This window comes from Nicotiana tomentosiformis, chromosome 10, assembly GCF_000390325.3.
Source record: "Nicotiana tomentosiformis chromosome 10, ASM39032v3, whole genome shotgun sequence".
NCBI classification, from domain to species: domain Eukaryota; kingdom Viridiplantae; phylum Streptophyta; class Magnoliopsida; order Solanales; family Solanaceae; genus Nicotiana; species Nicotiana tomentosiformis.
This window is the reverse complement of record NC_090821.1, coordinates 76,856,972-76,873,224: the sequence shown is the minus strand read 5'-3', so window position 1 is coordinate 76,873,224 and position 16,253 is coordinate 76,856,972. Positions and strand designations below refer to the sequence as shown.

The window sequence follows — 16,253 nt, the reverse complement described above, 5'->3', positions numbered from 1 at the left end:
CGAGCCATGGTGGAAGTTATATAAGGACGAGATCCTTGTGATAAAAATTTATGTGTTTAAATTCTCCCTTGTGAAATTAAATTTGTACTATAGTACTTATAGGGAGTCATGCTTGTTAGGCTTAATTGAAAAAAATACAATTCTTGTATGAATTTATCGGTGCATAATTTGTCATATTCGTGTTGTAATTATTGAGTTTTAGCCTATGAGGTGAGTTCCCAGATGGCGTTAAATATGACCCGGTAATTTGGGTAAACAACTATGAGGTCTTCATGCCTCGTGTGTTGTCGTCAGTGTTGTGAAAATTAGATATGAGATTTTGGTTAAGATGAGATTAATTGAGGATGCTGAAATTAATTATAAACAACTATTATGACCAGAGATGTGGTTATAGACATACGTATGATGTGTGTATAGGCACGAATTTCTACAACCGGTTGAGACTAATGCCGTGTGTTGATATAAGGAATTTAAAATTTATTTGGAGTGTAAGAAATATAGGCACGAAATGTAGGCATGCTTTCAAGTCCAACAGTTACTCTCAGTACAAATAAAATAGATCAATTCTGAACAATATGAGGAATATGACATCTCTATATCTACATGCCAATGCACATACTATATGTGATGTACCTTAGTGAAAACTCGGTGTACTCACGATCTAAAATACTCAATCACCTAGTATTGTATATGGCCAATCCAGTCCAGAGAAGAACCATCCCAAATATATATGTATATCCATCAACTGACAGTCAGTCACTCAGTATCGTGTAAGGCCAATCTAGCCCGGGGGAAGATTCATCCCTGAATATCAATGATTTGGACAAGATCCATGTCCAGGAAAAATCCATCCCTCAATATAAATGTTTCGGGCAAGATCCATACCCAGGGAAGATCCATCCCATATATATATATATATATATATATATATATATATATATATATATATATATATATATATATATATATATAGGAATTTGAAATTTATTTGGAGTGTAAGAAATGTAGGCACGAAATGTAGGCATGCTTTCAAGTCCAACAGTTACTCTCAGTACAAATAAAATAGATCAATTCTGAACAACATGAGGAATATGACATATCTGTATCTACATGCCAATGCACATACTATATGTGATGTACCTTAGTGAAAACTCTATGTACTCACGATCTAAAATACTCAATCACCTAGTATTGTATATGGCCAATCTAGCCCACGGAAGATCCATACCAAATATATATGTATATCCATCAACTGACAGTCAGTCAGTCAGTAATGTGTAAGGCCAATCCAGCCCAGGGGAAGATTCATCCCCAACTATCAATGATTTGGACAAGATCCATGTCCAGGAAAAATCCATCCCTCAATATAAATGCTTCGGAAAAGATCCATACCCAGGGAAGATCCATCCTCCATATATATATATATATATATATATATATATATACACTTGGAAAGATCCATCCCAAATATATATGTATATCCATCAACTGACAGTCAGTCAGTCAGTACCGTGTAAGGCCAATCCAGCCCAGGGGAAGATTCATCCCCGAATATCAATGATTTGGACAAGATCCATGTCCAGGAAAAATTCATTCCTCAATATAAATGCTTCGAGAAAGATTCATACCCAGGGAAGATCCATCCCATATATATATATATATATATATATATATATATATATATATATATATATATATATATATATATTGTCACGACCCAAAAATCACACATGTCGTGATGGTACCTATCCCGATACTAGGCATGCCGACAACATCAAAAACTCACAATTTCTTTTAAGTTTAAAAATATAATATTTAAATACAATCCACAAGTCTCGCAATTACCGATACAAACACTCCCAAAACCTGGTGTCACTGAGTACATGAGTATCTATGCATTACAACTTTGGGAACAATCTGGTCTATAATAATAATGTGAGACCAAATACAATAACAAAAGGATAGGGTAGGAGAGACAAGGTCTGCGACACATGGAAGCTACCTCTGAATCTCCGAAAAATCGACTGTGCGAAAGAATCAACACCCACTGTATCCAGGATCATCTGGATCTGTACACAAAGTGCAGGGTATAGTATGAGTACAACCAACTCAGTAAGTAACAATAATAAATAAAGAACTGAAAGTAGTGACGAGCTTCTCAGCTAAGTCCAAATACAATAATTTCCAATATAAAAGAGTAAGCATACTCTCAAGTTCAATATTTAAGATTTCACTCAAATTTCATATCAAGTTTGACCGAAACAGAAAATAATATTTTTTTGAAATTTCCAAAATAGTGATATATGACAGCTGAAATGCAGTAAATAATGAAATCAATGCATTCTCTCAGAGTAACAGTCACTCAGTCCTCCCATTCACTCCAACCTCACAGTCACTTTTTCCTCACAGTCACTCTTTCCTCTCAGTCACTCATTCCTCATAGTCACTCATCACTTGGCACTTGCACTCAGTAGGTACTTGCGCTCACTCGGGGTGTGTACAGACTCCGGAGGGGCTCCTTCAGCCCAAGCGCTATAACAAGCCAATCATGGCATATAACAATAAAACATGCTACGGCGTGCAGCCCGATCCCATATATATCCTCACAATTAGGCCCTCGGCCTCACTTAGTCATCAACCTCTCCAGTCTCTCGGGCTCAAGATGTCATGATAATCAATCCAAAATGATAATATGATGCATTAATAAATAGCAGTGGAGACTGAGATATGATATGAAATGAATGAACATGACTGAGTGTGAAATTGCAATGTGAACATATAATTCAACCACAGAAATAACCCCAGTGGGTACCAACAATAACAACATATGCTAAGCATGACTTTTCATACGAGTCTCGGCTCAATGTTTTCTCTAACACGTAGAGAATGTACGGATATTAACAGATTTTTCAACTACACAATTCCATGGAATTGACCAGGTCATAATTCCTACGGTGCACGCCCATACGCCCATCACTTAGCATGTGTGTCACCTCAAAACCAATCACATAATACATATTCCGGGGTTTCATACCCTCATGACCAAATTTAGAATGGTGTAATTCTTTATTCTGCTATGCCCTTGCCCGAGAATTGGTCTCTGGAAGCCTCGTATCTAGCCACAATTAATTCGATTCAGTCAATACCAATTATTGTAATTAATTCCATAAGAAAAATACAAATTTTTCAATAGTATGAACGCCTTGGAACCCGACAAAAGTTACAAAATATGAACGCCCATCAAACCCCGAGTCCAACCATACAAAGTTCACCAAATTTCGACATCAACTCGACCCTCAAATCTTCAAATCTTATTTTCAAATCCCTAGGTTCAAATCCCCAATTTACACCATAAAAATATGTAATCTAGTCGGATTATTCTATAATAAGTCAATATTATGAAGTAGAAATGATCACAAGTGACTTACCTCAAGTTTCCCATGAATTCGCTTTGAAAATCGCTCCAAAAATCGTGCTTGAAGGTCCAAACATTGCAAAACTCGGAACCCCTTTGAAATGTATACTATCCAGGGGTTCCGCACCTATGACTCACTTAGCTCTTCTACGGTCTTGCAGGTACGCGAAATTAACCGCTTCTACAGTTTGCCAAATCCTCCATTGGAGCCGCTTATGCGAGCTAAGAGCCGCTTCTGCGGGCTCGCATTTGCGAGGCTCACTCCGCTTCTGCGAAGAACTCACTTTTGCGCCCATCCGTCCGCATATGCGATCACACAGGTACGGAAATTCGCTCCCACATGCGACCACTGCCTCACAGCCCCCTGTCCGCATTTGCACTTGCTAGGCTCGCTTCTGCGAGATCACACTGCAAGCCAATTTCCGTATGTGCGATTACATCATATGGCAAACACTTTCATATTTTTCTTCTAAGTCCGAATTCGATCCGTTAACCATCCTAAACTCACCCGAGACCCTCGGGATCTCAACCAAATGCACAATCAAGTACCAAAACATCATACAAACTTAGTCGAGCCTTCAAATTACATCCAACAATGCTAAAACACGAATCACATCCCAATTCAAGCCTAATGAACTTTGAAATTTCCAAATTCTACAAAAAACGCCAGAACCTATCAAATCACGTCCAATTGACCTCAAATTTTGCACACAAGTCATAAATGACATAACAGAACTATTCAAATTTCCAGAATCGGATTCCGACCTCGATATCAAAAAGTCAACCCCCCGATCAAACTTCCCAAAAATTCAACTCTCGCCATTTCAAGCCCAATTCCACCACGAACCTCCAAATATTTTTTCGGACACGCTCCTAAGTCCAAAATCACTATACGGAGCTATTGGAATCATCAAAATTCAAATCTGAGGTAGTTTACACATAAGTCCACATCTAGTCAGCTTTTCTAAATTAAATTTTTAATTATGAGACTAAGTGTCTCATTTCACTCTGAATTCCTTCCGAACCCGACCAACTAACCCGGTAAGTCATGAAACAACTGTAAAGCACACCTTGCATAGTAAATGGGGGAACCGGATCATAATACTCAAAACGACCAGTCGGGTCATTACATTCTCCCCCTCTTAAACAAACGTTCATCCTCGAACGGGTTTAGAAGCATACCTGGAGTCTTAAATAGGTATGGATATTTGCTCTGCATCTCCTCCTCAATCTCCCAAGTAGCTTCTTCGATTGGCTGGCCTCTCCACTATACCTTTACTGATGTTATGTTCTTTGACTTTAGCTTTCGAACTTGCCAGTCTAAAGTAGCTACCGGCTCCACATCATAAATCAAATTACCGTCTAGTGTACTGTACTGAAATCCAAAATATGAGACGGATCCCCGACATACTTTCAGAGCATGGATACATGAAACACTGGATAAACACCTGATAGACTAGGTGGCAAAGCAAGTTCATAAGCCACCTCTCCAATCTTCTTAAGTATCTCAAAAGGCCCAATATACCTAGGGCTCAACTTGCCCTTCTTCCCGAACCTCAACACACCCTTCATGGGTGAAATCTTGAGCAGAACCTTCTCCCCAACCATGTAAGAAACAGCACGGACCTTCCTGTCGGCATAACTCTTCTGTCTACACGGCGTCGTGCGAAGCCATTCCTGAATCACTTTGACCTTCTCCAAAGCATCCTGAACCAAGTCTGTACCCAATAGCCTAGCCTCACCAGGCTCAAACCCTCCCACCGGAGACCGACACCGTCTCCCATATAAAGCCTCGTATGGAGCTATCTGAATGCTCGATTGGCAGTTGTTATTGTAAGCAAACTCCGCGAGTGGCAGGAATTGATCCCAAGAACCCCCAAAAATCAATGATACAAGCGCATAGCATATCTTCTAATATCTGAATAGTGCGCTCGGACTGTCCGTCCTACTGAGGGTGAAATGTTGTACTCAACTGAACTTGTGTGCCCAATTCTCGTTGCACTGCTCTCCAAAAATGTGATGTAAACTGCGTGCCCCGATTTGAAATGATGGACACTAGCACACCGTGTAGGCGAACAATCTCGCGGATATAAATCCCAGCCAACCGCTCCGAAGAATAATTAGTACCAATTGGAATAAAATACACGGATTTGGTCAAGCGGTCTACAATCACCCAAACAGCATCAAACTTCCTCAAGGTCCGTGGGAGCCCAACTACGAAATCCATGGTAATACGCTCCCACTTCTACTACGGAATTTCAAGTCTCTGAAGCAATCCGCCCGGTCTCTGATGCTCGTACTTTACCTGTTGATAATTTAAACACTGAGCTACAACCCAATTATATCTTTCTTCATTCGCCTCCACCAATAGTGTTGCCTCAAATCTTGATACATCTTCGCGGCACCTGGATGAATGGAGTGTCGCGAACTGTGAGCCTCTTGGAGAATCAAATCACGCAAACCATCTACATTAGGTACACAGAGCGTGCCCTGCATCAGTAATACGACGTCATCCCCAATAGTGACCTCATTGGAATCACCCTATTGAACCGTGTCCTTAAGGGCAAGCAGATGGGGGTCATCATACTGACGTTCTCTGGTACGATCATAGAGATAAGACTGAGAAACCACACACGCCAAAACTCGATTCAGCAAGGTCTGAACATCCAAGGCCAAAGGCCTCTCTGCTACTGGTAAGTATGCTAAGCTGCTCAAACTCTCTGCCTTACGACTCAAGGCATCGGCCACTACATTGGCCTTCCCGGGATGATAGAGAATAGTGATATCATAATCCTTAAGTAACTCTAACCACCTTCGCTACCGCAAATTAAGATCATTCTGTTTAAACAGATGTTGTAGACTCCAGTGATCGGTATAAACCTCACAATGGACATCGTAAAAATAATGCTGCCAAATCTTCAAGGCGTGAACAATAGCTGCTAACTCAAGGTCATGGACAGGATAATTGTTCTCATGTACCTTTAACTGTCTGTATGCATAGGCAATCACCTTACTGTCCTGCAACGGCACCGCGCTGAGACCAATACGCTACCCGTTACAATACATAATATAAGACTCTGAACCTGTAGGCAACACCAATACTAGGGTTGTAGTCAAAGTTGTCTTGAGTTTCTGGAAGCTCTCTTTACACTCATCCGACCACCTGAACGGAGCACCTTTCTGAGTCAATTTAGTCAAAGGCGATGCAATAGACGGGAAACCCTTCACAAAGCGACGATAATAACCGTCCAAGCCGAGAAAACACCGAATCTCAGTAGTTGAAGATGGCTTGAGCCAACTCTGAACTGCCTATATTTTTTTCGGATCCACCTTAGTTCCTTCACTAGATACTATATGTCCCAAGAATGCCATCGAACTAAGCTAGAACTCACACTTAGAGAATTTGGCATAAAGCTTCTCCTCTCTCAGTCTTTGTAATACAATACCCAAGTGTTGTGCATGCTCGTCCTAGCTACGTGAGTACACCAGGATATCATCAATAAATACCACGATAAATAAATCAAGATATGGCTGAAATACATTATTCATCAAGTGTAGAAATGTTGCTGGGGTGTTGGTCGGCCCAAAAGACAACACGAGAAATTCATAGTGGCCATAACGAGTCGTGAATGCCGTCTTTAGAATATCCGAATCCCGAATTTTCAACTGGTGATACCCATATCTCAAATCAATTTTGGAGAACACCCTCGCTCCCTGAAGCTGGTCAAATAAATCATCAATATGCGGCAAAGGATATTTATTCTTGATTGTAACTTTGTTCAGATGCCTATAATCGATACACATCCGGATAGTACCATCTTTCTTTTTCACAAACAGAACCGGTGCACCCCAAGGTGACACACTAGGCCTAATAAACCCCTTATCAAGGAGTTTCAAAAGTTGCTCTTTCAATTCTTTCAACTCAGTTGGTGCCATACGACACGTAGAAATAGAAATGGGCTGAGTGCCCGGCACCAAGTCAATACTGAAATCAATATCCCTGTCGGGTGGAATACCCGACAGGTCTGTAGGAAATACATCCGAAAAGTATCGCACTACCGGTACTGAATCAATATGAGGAGTACCTACATCAACATCTCTCACAAAGGCCAAATATGACAAACATCCCTTCCTAACCATACGTTGGGCCTTCAAATAAGAAATTACCCTACTAGAAAAATAATCTAGAGAACCTCTCCATTCAACCTTTGGCAACCCCAGCATCGTCAACGTCACGGTTTTTGCGTGACAGTCCAGGATAGCATGACATGGAGACAACCAATCCATACCCAGAATTATATCAAAATCAACCATACCGAGTAATAAAAGATCAACTCTAGTCTCCAGTTCCCCAACAGTTACCACACACGACCGATACACCCGGTCCACAGTAATAATATCGCCCACTGGCATAGATACACGAATAGGTGAAACTAAGGACTCACGGGGCATATCCAGATAATAAGCAAAATACGATGATACATATGAATAAGTGGAACCAGGGTCAAATAATATAGAAGCCTCCTTGTGGCACACTGAAACAATACTTGTGATTACTACATCTGAAGCAATAACATCTGGCCTGGCAGAAAAAGCATAGAATCGGGTCTGACCGCCACCTGATTACCCTCCCCCTCTTGGGCGACCCCTAGCTGACTGAGCCCCACCCTGAGCTGGTTGGGCAGGTGGTGGAGCAACTGGTGCAGAAGTCATGACATGACTCCTCTGCTGAACTGGACCTCGCGTAAGGCGGGGACAATATCTCTTTATGTGGCCCAAGTCTCCACACTCAAAGCAACCCCTCTCTAAAAAGGCTGGTAAGTTCTGAGGCAAACCTCGAGAACCATATTAACTACCAAACGAACCTGGTACAGATGATCCCTAAACCGAAGGAGCACAGGGCGTACTCTGGGATAGAAATGCACTGAGAGATGACTGGCCCTGATGAGAACTATATGAACCATGGCTGGATGATGCACCACGGTGAACTGGACGACCCGCCCGAGCGTGTATGTAAGGATGACCCTTGCTGTGGTAGGACTGTCCTCCAGAAAGTACCCCACCAGAACCGCCCGAACCTTGAGTCCTCTTGGCCTCCCTCTCAACACGCTCCTGGCTACGGACTGCCTCTATCTGCCGAGCAATGTCAACCACCTCTTCTAAGGTGGCACCAGATACCATATCCCTAGTCATAAGTAACCGCAGCTGATATGTGAGGCCATCAATGAACCTCCTAATCCTTTCCCTATCAGTGGGAACCGGCCAAACTGCGTGACGAGCTAACTCAAAATATCTCATCTCGTACTGCGTCACAGATATGCCATCCTGACGTAACTGCTCAAACTATCTGCGCAGCTCCTCTCTGCAAGACTGCGGCACAAACATCTCCAAAAAGAGAATAGAGAACTCCTGCCATGTAAGTGGTGCTACGGCGACCGGCCTGTGCCTCTCATAAGCCTCCCACCAACTGAAGGAAGCTCCAGAAAACTGAAAAGTAGTGAACGAGACCCCACTAGTCTCCAGAATACCCTCTGAATCATACGATGGCACTTTTCTAGAAAACCCTGAGCATCCTCTAACTCAGCACTACTAAATGATGGAGGTCGAAGCCTCCCAAATCTCCCAAGTCTCCTTTGCTCATCATCTTCCATAACGGGGACTACCGAGGCCTGAGCAGCTGTAATTGGCTGGGCTGGTCGTGCCGCCCCCGGTATCTGAAGTCCCTGCACTACCTGATCTGGAGTACGGGCAATAGGGGTATGGGTACCTCCCCCGGCCTGAGAAGTGGCAGGTGCAGCCTAAGCCGAAACCACCTGAGCAAGGCCAGTGCAAACTGTCAATATCTGGGCCAGAGCCTCCTGAAGACCTGGAATCACAATAGGCATAGCTGGTGCCTGAGCTAGTCCCGCTAGCTCAACTGTATCAGGAATCTACTCCTGAGCTGGAGCAACTGGTGGTACTACATGTGCTGCTCCAACTGCTGCACAAGCTATACCTCGACCTCTACCTCGGCTCCAACCTCTACTACGGCCCCGGCCTCTCGCGGCCTTAACTGGTGGTACTGGTGGTTGACCGTCTGATCTGGTAGTATATGTCCTCACCATCTATAAGAGAATAGAATAGCAGAAATGTAGTTTCTAGAATAAACAAATTCGCACGACAGAATGCAAGAAAGTGAAATTTTCCTACGGGTTCAGCAGCCTCTCGAAGATAAGTACAGACGTCTCCGTACCGATCCGTAAGACTCTATTAAACCTGCTTACGACTCGTGAGACCTATGTAACCTAGGCTCTAATACCAACTTGTCATGACCCAAAATCTCACATTTCGTGATGACGCCTATCTCAATACTAGGCAAGCCAAAAGTCTCAATAACCATCATATCTTTTAAGTTTGAAAGCATAGTAGTTAAATTCAACGGAAGAATTCTCACATTAAAGATATAATCACTCCCAAAACCCGGTGTCACTGAGTACATGAGCATCTAAATGAATACAAAGTCTGACTGATAAAAATCACTGTCTGAAAATATAGAACAATACAATAACTAAAAAGGAATAGAGTCAAATTCTGTGGACGCCAAGCAACTACCTTGATAGTCTCCAACAGAATAAACTCTGAAATCGAGCAGCCGCTGTATCCGGGAGCACCTGGATCTGCACACGAGGTGTAGAGTGTAGTATGAGTACAACCAACTCAATAAGTAACAAGACTAACCTTTGGGCTGAAAGTAGTAACGAGCTCAGCAGGTACAATCCAGTATAGAAATAACAATACAGAAATGTAGGCATGCTTTGAAGTTCAACAGTTACTCATAGTACAAATAAAATAGATCAATTCTGAACAATATGAGAAATATGACATCTTTGTATCTACATGCCAATGCACATACTATATGTGATGCACCTTAGTGAAAATTTCGTGTACTCACGATCTAAAATACTCAATCACCCAGTACTGTATATGGCCAATCCAGCCCAGGAAAAATCCATCCCAAATATATATGTATATACATCAACTGACAGTTAGTCACTCAGTACTGTATAAGGCCAATCCAGCCCAGGGAAAGATCCATCCCCGAATATCAATGATTCGGACAAGATCCATATCCAGAGAAAATTCATCCCTCAATATAAATGCTTCGGGCAAGATCAATGCCCAGGGAAGATCCATCCCTTAATATATATTTATAGCAAGATCCATGCCCAGGGAAGATCCATCCTAGACATATATATATATATATATCAACTATGCTCACTATGGGGGTGCAGACTCCAGAGGGGCTCCTTCAGCCCAAGTGCTATAATAGCCAGATCTAGGCATAAATAAATAAACATAACTATCACTTAGAATCTCCAGTATCTCGGGCTGTCAATGACATGAAAAATCAACCAGACATGATGATATGAAGTATCAATGAATGACAATAGAGACTGAGATATGATATGCAAGTGATAGATGTGACTGAGTACAAAATTATAAATTTAGACAATTAATTCAACAATAATATGACCCATGTGGGTCTCAAAATATCAGCAAGTAGCCTAAACATGATCTTTAACATGAGTCTGAGCTCAATTTCTCTAACACGTGGAGGATATGAGGATAATGACATTTATTTAATTATGCAACTCCACGGAATTAATTTAAGTCACAATTTCCAAGATGCACACTCACTCGCCCGTCACCTAGCATGTGTGTCATCTCCAAACAATTCATACAACATGTAATTCAGGGAATTATACCCTCAGAGCCAGGTTTAGAAGTGTTACTTACCTCAAATCGTGTAATTTCTCACTCCGCTATGCCCTTACCTCGAGAATTGGTCTCTGAAAGCCTCGTATCTAGCCACAATTAATTCGTTTTAGTCAATACAAATTATTGGAATTAATTCCATAAGAAAATACTAATTTTTCAATAAAAATCTGAAATTTAAATCAAAAATTATCTATGGGGCCCACGTCTCGGAACCCGACATCAACTCAACCTCCAAATCCTCAAATCTTATTTTCAAATCTCTAGGTTCAAATCCCCGGTTTACACCTCAAACACATGTAATATAGTTGGATTATTCGATGATAATTCAAGATTATGAAGTAGAAATGATCACAAGTGACTTACCTCAAGCTTTCCTTGAATTCTCTCTGAAAATCGCCCCAAAAACCATGCTTGAAGGTCCAAAAATGGCAAAACTCAGAATACCCTTCGAAATGTATACTGTCTAGGGGTTCCGTACCTACGACTCACTTAGCCGCTTCTACGATCTCGCAGGTGCGTGAAATCAGCCACTTCTGCGATTTGCCAAAGCCTCCACTGGAGCCGCTTCTACGATTCTGCGGGCTCGCATTTGCGAGGCTCGCTCCACTTCTGCGAAGAACTCGCTTCCGCGCCCATCCGTCTGAATCTGCGATCACGCGGGTGCGGATATTCTCTCGCACCTGCGACCACTGCCTCATATCCCCCTATCCAAATCTGCGCTTGCCAGGCTCGCTTCTGCGAGCTCGCACCTGTGAGCCAATTTCCGCAGGTGTGATTACATCAGATGGCAGTTCACATTTTTCTTCTATGTCCGAATTCGATCCCTTAACCATCTGAAACTCACCCGAGACCCCTGGGACCTCAACCAAATGCACCATCAAGTCTCAAAATATCATACGAACTTAGTCGAACCTTCAAATCACATCCAACAATGCTAAAACACGAATCACACCCCAATTCAAGCCTAATGAATTTTGAAATTTTTAAATTCTACAAACGACGTCGAAACCTATCAAATCATGTCCGATTGACCTCAAATTTTACACACAAGTCATAAATGCCATAAAGGACCTATTTAAATTTCCAAAATCAGATTCCGACCTCGATATCAAAAAGCCAACCTCCCGGTCAAACTTTCCAAAAATTCAACTCTCGCCATTTCAAGCCTAACTCCACTACGGACCTCCAAATAATTTTTCGGACATGCTCCTAAGTATAAAATCACCATACGGAGCTATTGAAATCATAAAAATTTAAATTCGAGGTCGTTTATACATAAGTCCATATCCGGTCAACTTTTCTAACTTAAATTTTCAATTATGAGACTAAGTGTCTCATTTCACTCTGAATTCCTTCCGAACCCGAACCAACTAACCCAGTAAGTCATAAAATAACTGTAAAGCATAACTTGAGCAGTAAATAAGGGAACGTGGTGATAATACTCAAAATGACCGACCGAGTCGTTACAATAGCCACTTGAGCATGTGTGCAATTTAAAAACTATGTACAATATCCTTTAGAAAAGTGAACTATACGTAGTTAATAGAATATTTTAGCAGTCATATTTTTATTATAAAAATGTTATTAAATTGAGTTTATCATCAATGCTCACTTGCATCTTGCGAAAGTAATGGATCTAAAATTATGATTGTTTTCTTAATTATTGGTTACAACTAGGAAGCACAACTTATGGTATAATACTTCTTGGTCAAACTGTTTCATTTTATACATTTAAATGCATAATTAATTTTTTCAGGAAGTTTATTATCAAGTATCAAATATATATCTTACGAAAATAATGGATCTAAAGTTATATTTAATCATTACAACTAGGAATAAAAATGAACCAACTATAGCACATCGTAGACAACCAATTCATTTGCAGAGGTGGTCTATAAATTACGATTCATGAAACGCAATGAGATTCTCAAACAAAAAAATTCATAAAGTGTGAAGTAGAATTCTTAATATGGCATTGCTTAAATTCTCTATCATACTGCAATTTATATGACTATGACATATATATATATATATATATATATATATATATATATATATATATATATATATACATGAATATGCAGATTTTTCCATGCCTGACATTTAAATGTGTGTTCTTGATGTTATATTAGTTATAATTTGATTTTATTAATAGTAACGGTAATATATTTCAGTTAACATGCCGTGGATATCAAAGACACAAGCCATAGCTTCTCTAGATGGTGATCATGATTTCTCGGGACTCAAGAAGAGATTCCTCCCACAACTTGCGACTTGTTTGAGAAGCTGTACTTCCAGCAGTGACTGCAGTGATTGTTGGCTTTGTTGTACTTGTAGTTACTATGGTATAACTAGTGATAATAGGTGTTTGGCAAATTAAAAAAGTTAAATGCCTTTGTGTTTAGTGGCAACAACTCTGCTACAGATCCTTACTACGCCTAAGCAATTCACTATAATTTCAGTATTTCTGTTGTATTATCTCGTTTCCTTGTCTTTCATGCTATCGGACGAATAATAAAGAAATTCATGTAATGGACTTCCTATTCAGAAATAATAATGGATTTCACCCCTGTATTTTTGTTGTATGTATTCTTGTATATACTCCTGTATTTCTGTATTTTGCCTTGGTTGTATTCGTTGCGCGAACGAATAAAGTTGATATAAGTTGTATTAGTTGCGCGAACGAATACAGTTAATACAGGATGTATTCGTTGAACGAACAAATACAGACGTCTGGAAAGGGAAGATTTGTTGTGAAGGGTAAATATTGAAACAATACTTGCAAATTATAATTAGCTATGAATTTGTAGTGCTTTTTAAAAATTTCCTCTAATAATATTCACATGAGGAATGCGTAAGGCATGACCAATTCAGTACAACTTATGTAAATAAGAGCTTTAATATACTACTTGGGTATATTATCTTATAGATAGGTTAAAAATTACGCGCTCTTTTATTCCTAGTGTAATTTGATTCGGTGCGAAGTTTTAAAGAAAAACAAATAACATTCAGAAATGATGTTGGGGCAAGTGCACAGAGAATCATTCTCAGAATGTTATTTAGAGATTAGTCAGTACTTATTTTGTTCTGAAATTTTAAACTAAAAATCTTAACTTCAAGCACCGGCTAACTCCTAAATAGCAGCCCTTTAGAATGGCTATCTGGTGCCATTTCTACAATGTGATGTTTCCGAGGCTTGTGTAATGGGCTTTATGAGAGTTAGTACTGTAGTTAAGCTTATTAAATGGGATAGATAGAAAATGTATGACCTGGGCTTCCATCATGCCGGCCACAATAAGATAAAAACAGCAGAAAGAGATTGTTACACAAATAGCCGGCCAGATAAGCTGTTTACTTTTTCTAGCCGTTATATATAGATTATGCATTGATTATATACATGTACACACATATTATACATAAAATTTATATGTATTATACATCCACCGACTATTTTTAATTTAAAATATTAGGTTAGGACACACAGATGACAGAACAAACAATAGTGAGATCCAAAGGAAGAAAATGAATCAATAGTGAGATCCAAAGGAAGAAAATGAATGTCGAAGAACATTAAAGAGAGTCAGACAGTATAATAAAGAAAATAGCATGAATTAAGCCATGAAAATGAAAAATCAGAAGAAAATCTGAAGAAGATTAGGGCAAAATGACACAAATACTAACCTGAAATTACCACACCCAAATGAAACGATGATGAGAACTCAAAGAGCCATCCATATTTATTGAAGGAATCATATTTAATTTCTTTGTTGTTGGTTGGAATTAACAAGAGGGGTGAAAAAATAAAACTTCTAGAATTATGTTTGAGTGGTGGTATTAGAATTAGAATGAAAGTGGAATCGGCACTGAGTGCAACACGTACAACACATTTTATGATATGTGTTAAATGACTCTTTTACCCTTGATCGACTATCTTTCCTTTTCTATATAATAGAAAAAGTTCCCCTCGTTCTATTTTCAATTTTGTAAGAAAATAAATGCAGTGTCCAATCAACCTACGAACACTTAAATGATACGTACCTATTTGTTGATTCTCACCAACACAGATATCATAAATATAATTTTGCTTTCTGATTTATCTCTTATGTTGTTTTCTTGTTTTGCATTAGGAGAAACACCAATCATATACTAATCCACAAGCTAAGTTCAGTAGTATAGTCAAAGGGGTGTACATGAGTCGAGTTGGTTAGGATTTTCTAATTACCAAATTAAATTAATTGTATTGGGTTATTAAATCTAAATACCAAATCAAATCAATAAAAGTCGGGTTTTAAAATCTCGGTTTTTCTCGGATTTTTCGTGTTTTCGGGTTTTTTCGTTTTTTTTCATAAAGTTTTCATAGCACAAACGTAAATTTGTGTTCCAAATATTTCTTTAATCCTAGTAAGACAGAACTATATAAGGTGTTTTTCAATAAAATAACATAAATATGAGAAGAGTCATGTCATTGTACTAAAATAATCAACAATAAAGATAATAAAATCACATAAAATAAATATTAATTATAAGCCTTAATGAAAACAAATATAATTTAAAATTATGACTAATAAGTACTATTATTTACACGACTAACTACTAAAAGAAAAATAAGTTATACATTTTATCTAAACCGTGGAAAAACTAAAAAATAGATATCCAACACTATTTTCATTCATAGTACAATTGAATTGAATGTGTTTAATTAGCATTAGTATTGATTTGATTTTGATTTAGAATTTATTTGAGTTACTAACATTTATAGACTATAAAACTTATTAGAGCATCCAAAAATTATAAGTCCAAGCTTGAAATAATACCTTAAAAGATAAAACTATGAAAAAGCTTAAGAAATATTGATAAACTATACTGCCATAAATATTTTATGTATTAAATATATTTAAAACTTTTATACATATAATGTCGGATTGGTTTAGTTTCGGTTTGACGTTTTTTAGTTAAAACCAAACCAAACCAAATATGGTCGGATTTTATTTTCCAACACCAAACCAAATCATAGTCGGGTTATTTTTCTCGATTTGACTCGAATTATCGGGTTGGTACGATTTATCGATTTCATTTGTAC

General features: G+C 39.1%; 1 long non-coding RNA gene across 2 annotated transcripts; it reads right to left on the bottom strand.

The window, feature by feature from the left end:
- Positions 1-1,771: 1,771 nt before the first annotated feature.
- On the bottom strand, positions 1,772-15,624 carry LOC104104048 (uncharacterized). Of its 2 annotated transcripts, XR_011411757.1 has the most exons (3): positions 14,855-15,591; positions 10,007-10,071; positions 1,772-2,069 (listed from the first exon to the last, which is right to left on the bottom strand). It is a non-coding gene; the product is annotated as an uncharacterized lncRNA (long non-coding RNA). The 2 variants fall into 2 exon arrangements; XR_011411756.1 differs by lacking the exon at positions 1,772-2,069 and having other exon boundaries at positions 9,824-10,071; positions 14,855-15,624.
- Positions 15,625-16,253: the final 629 nt, after the last annotated feature.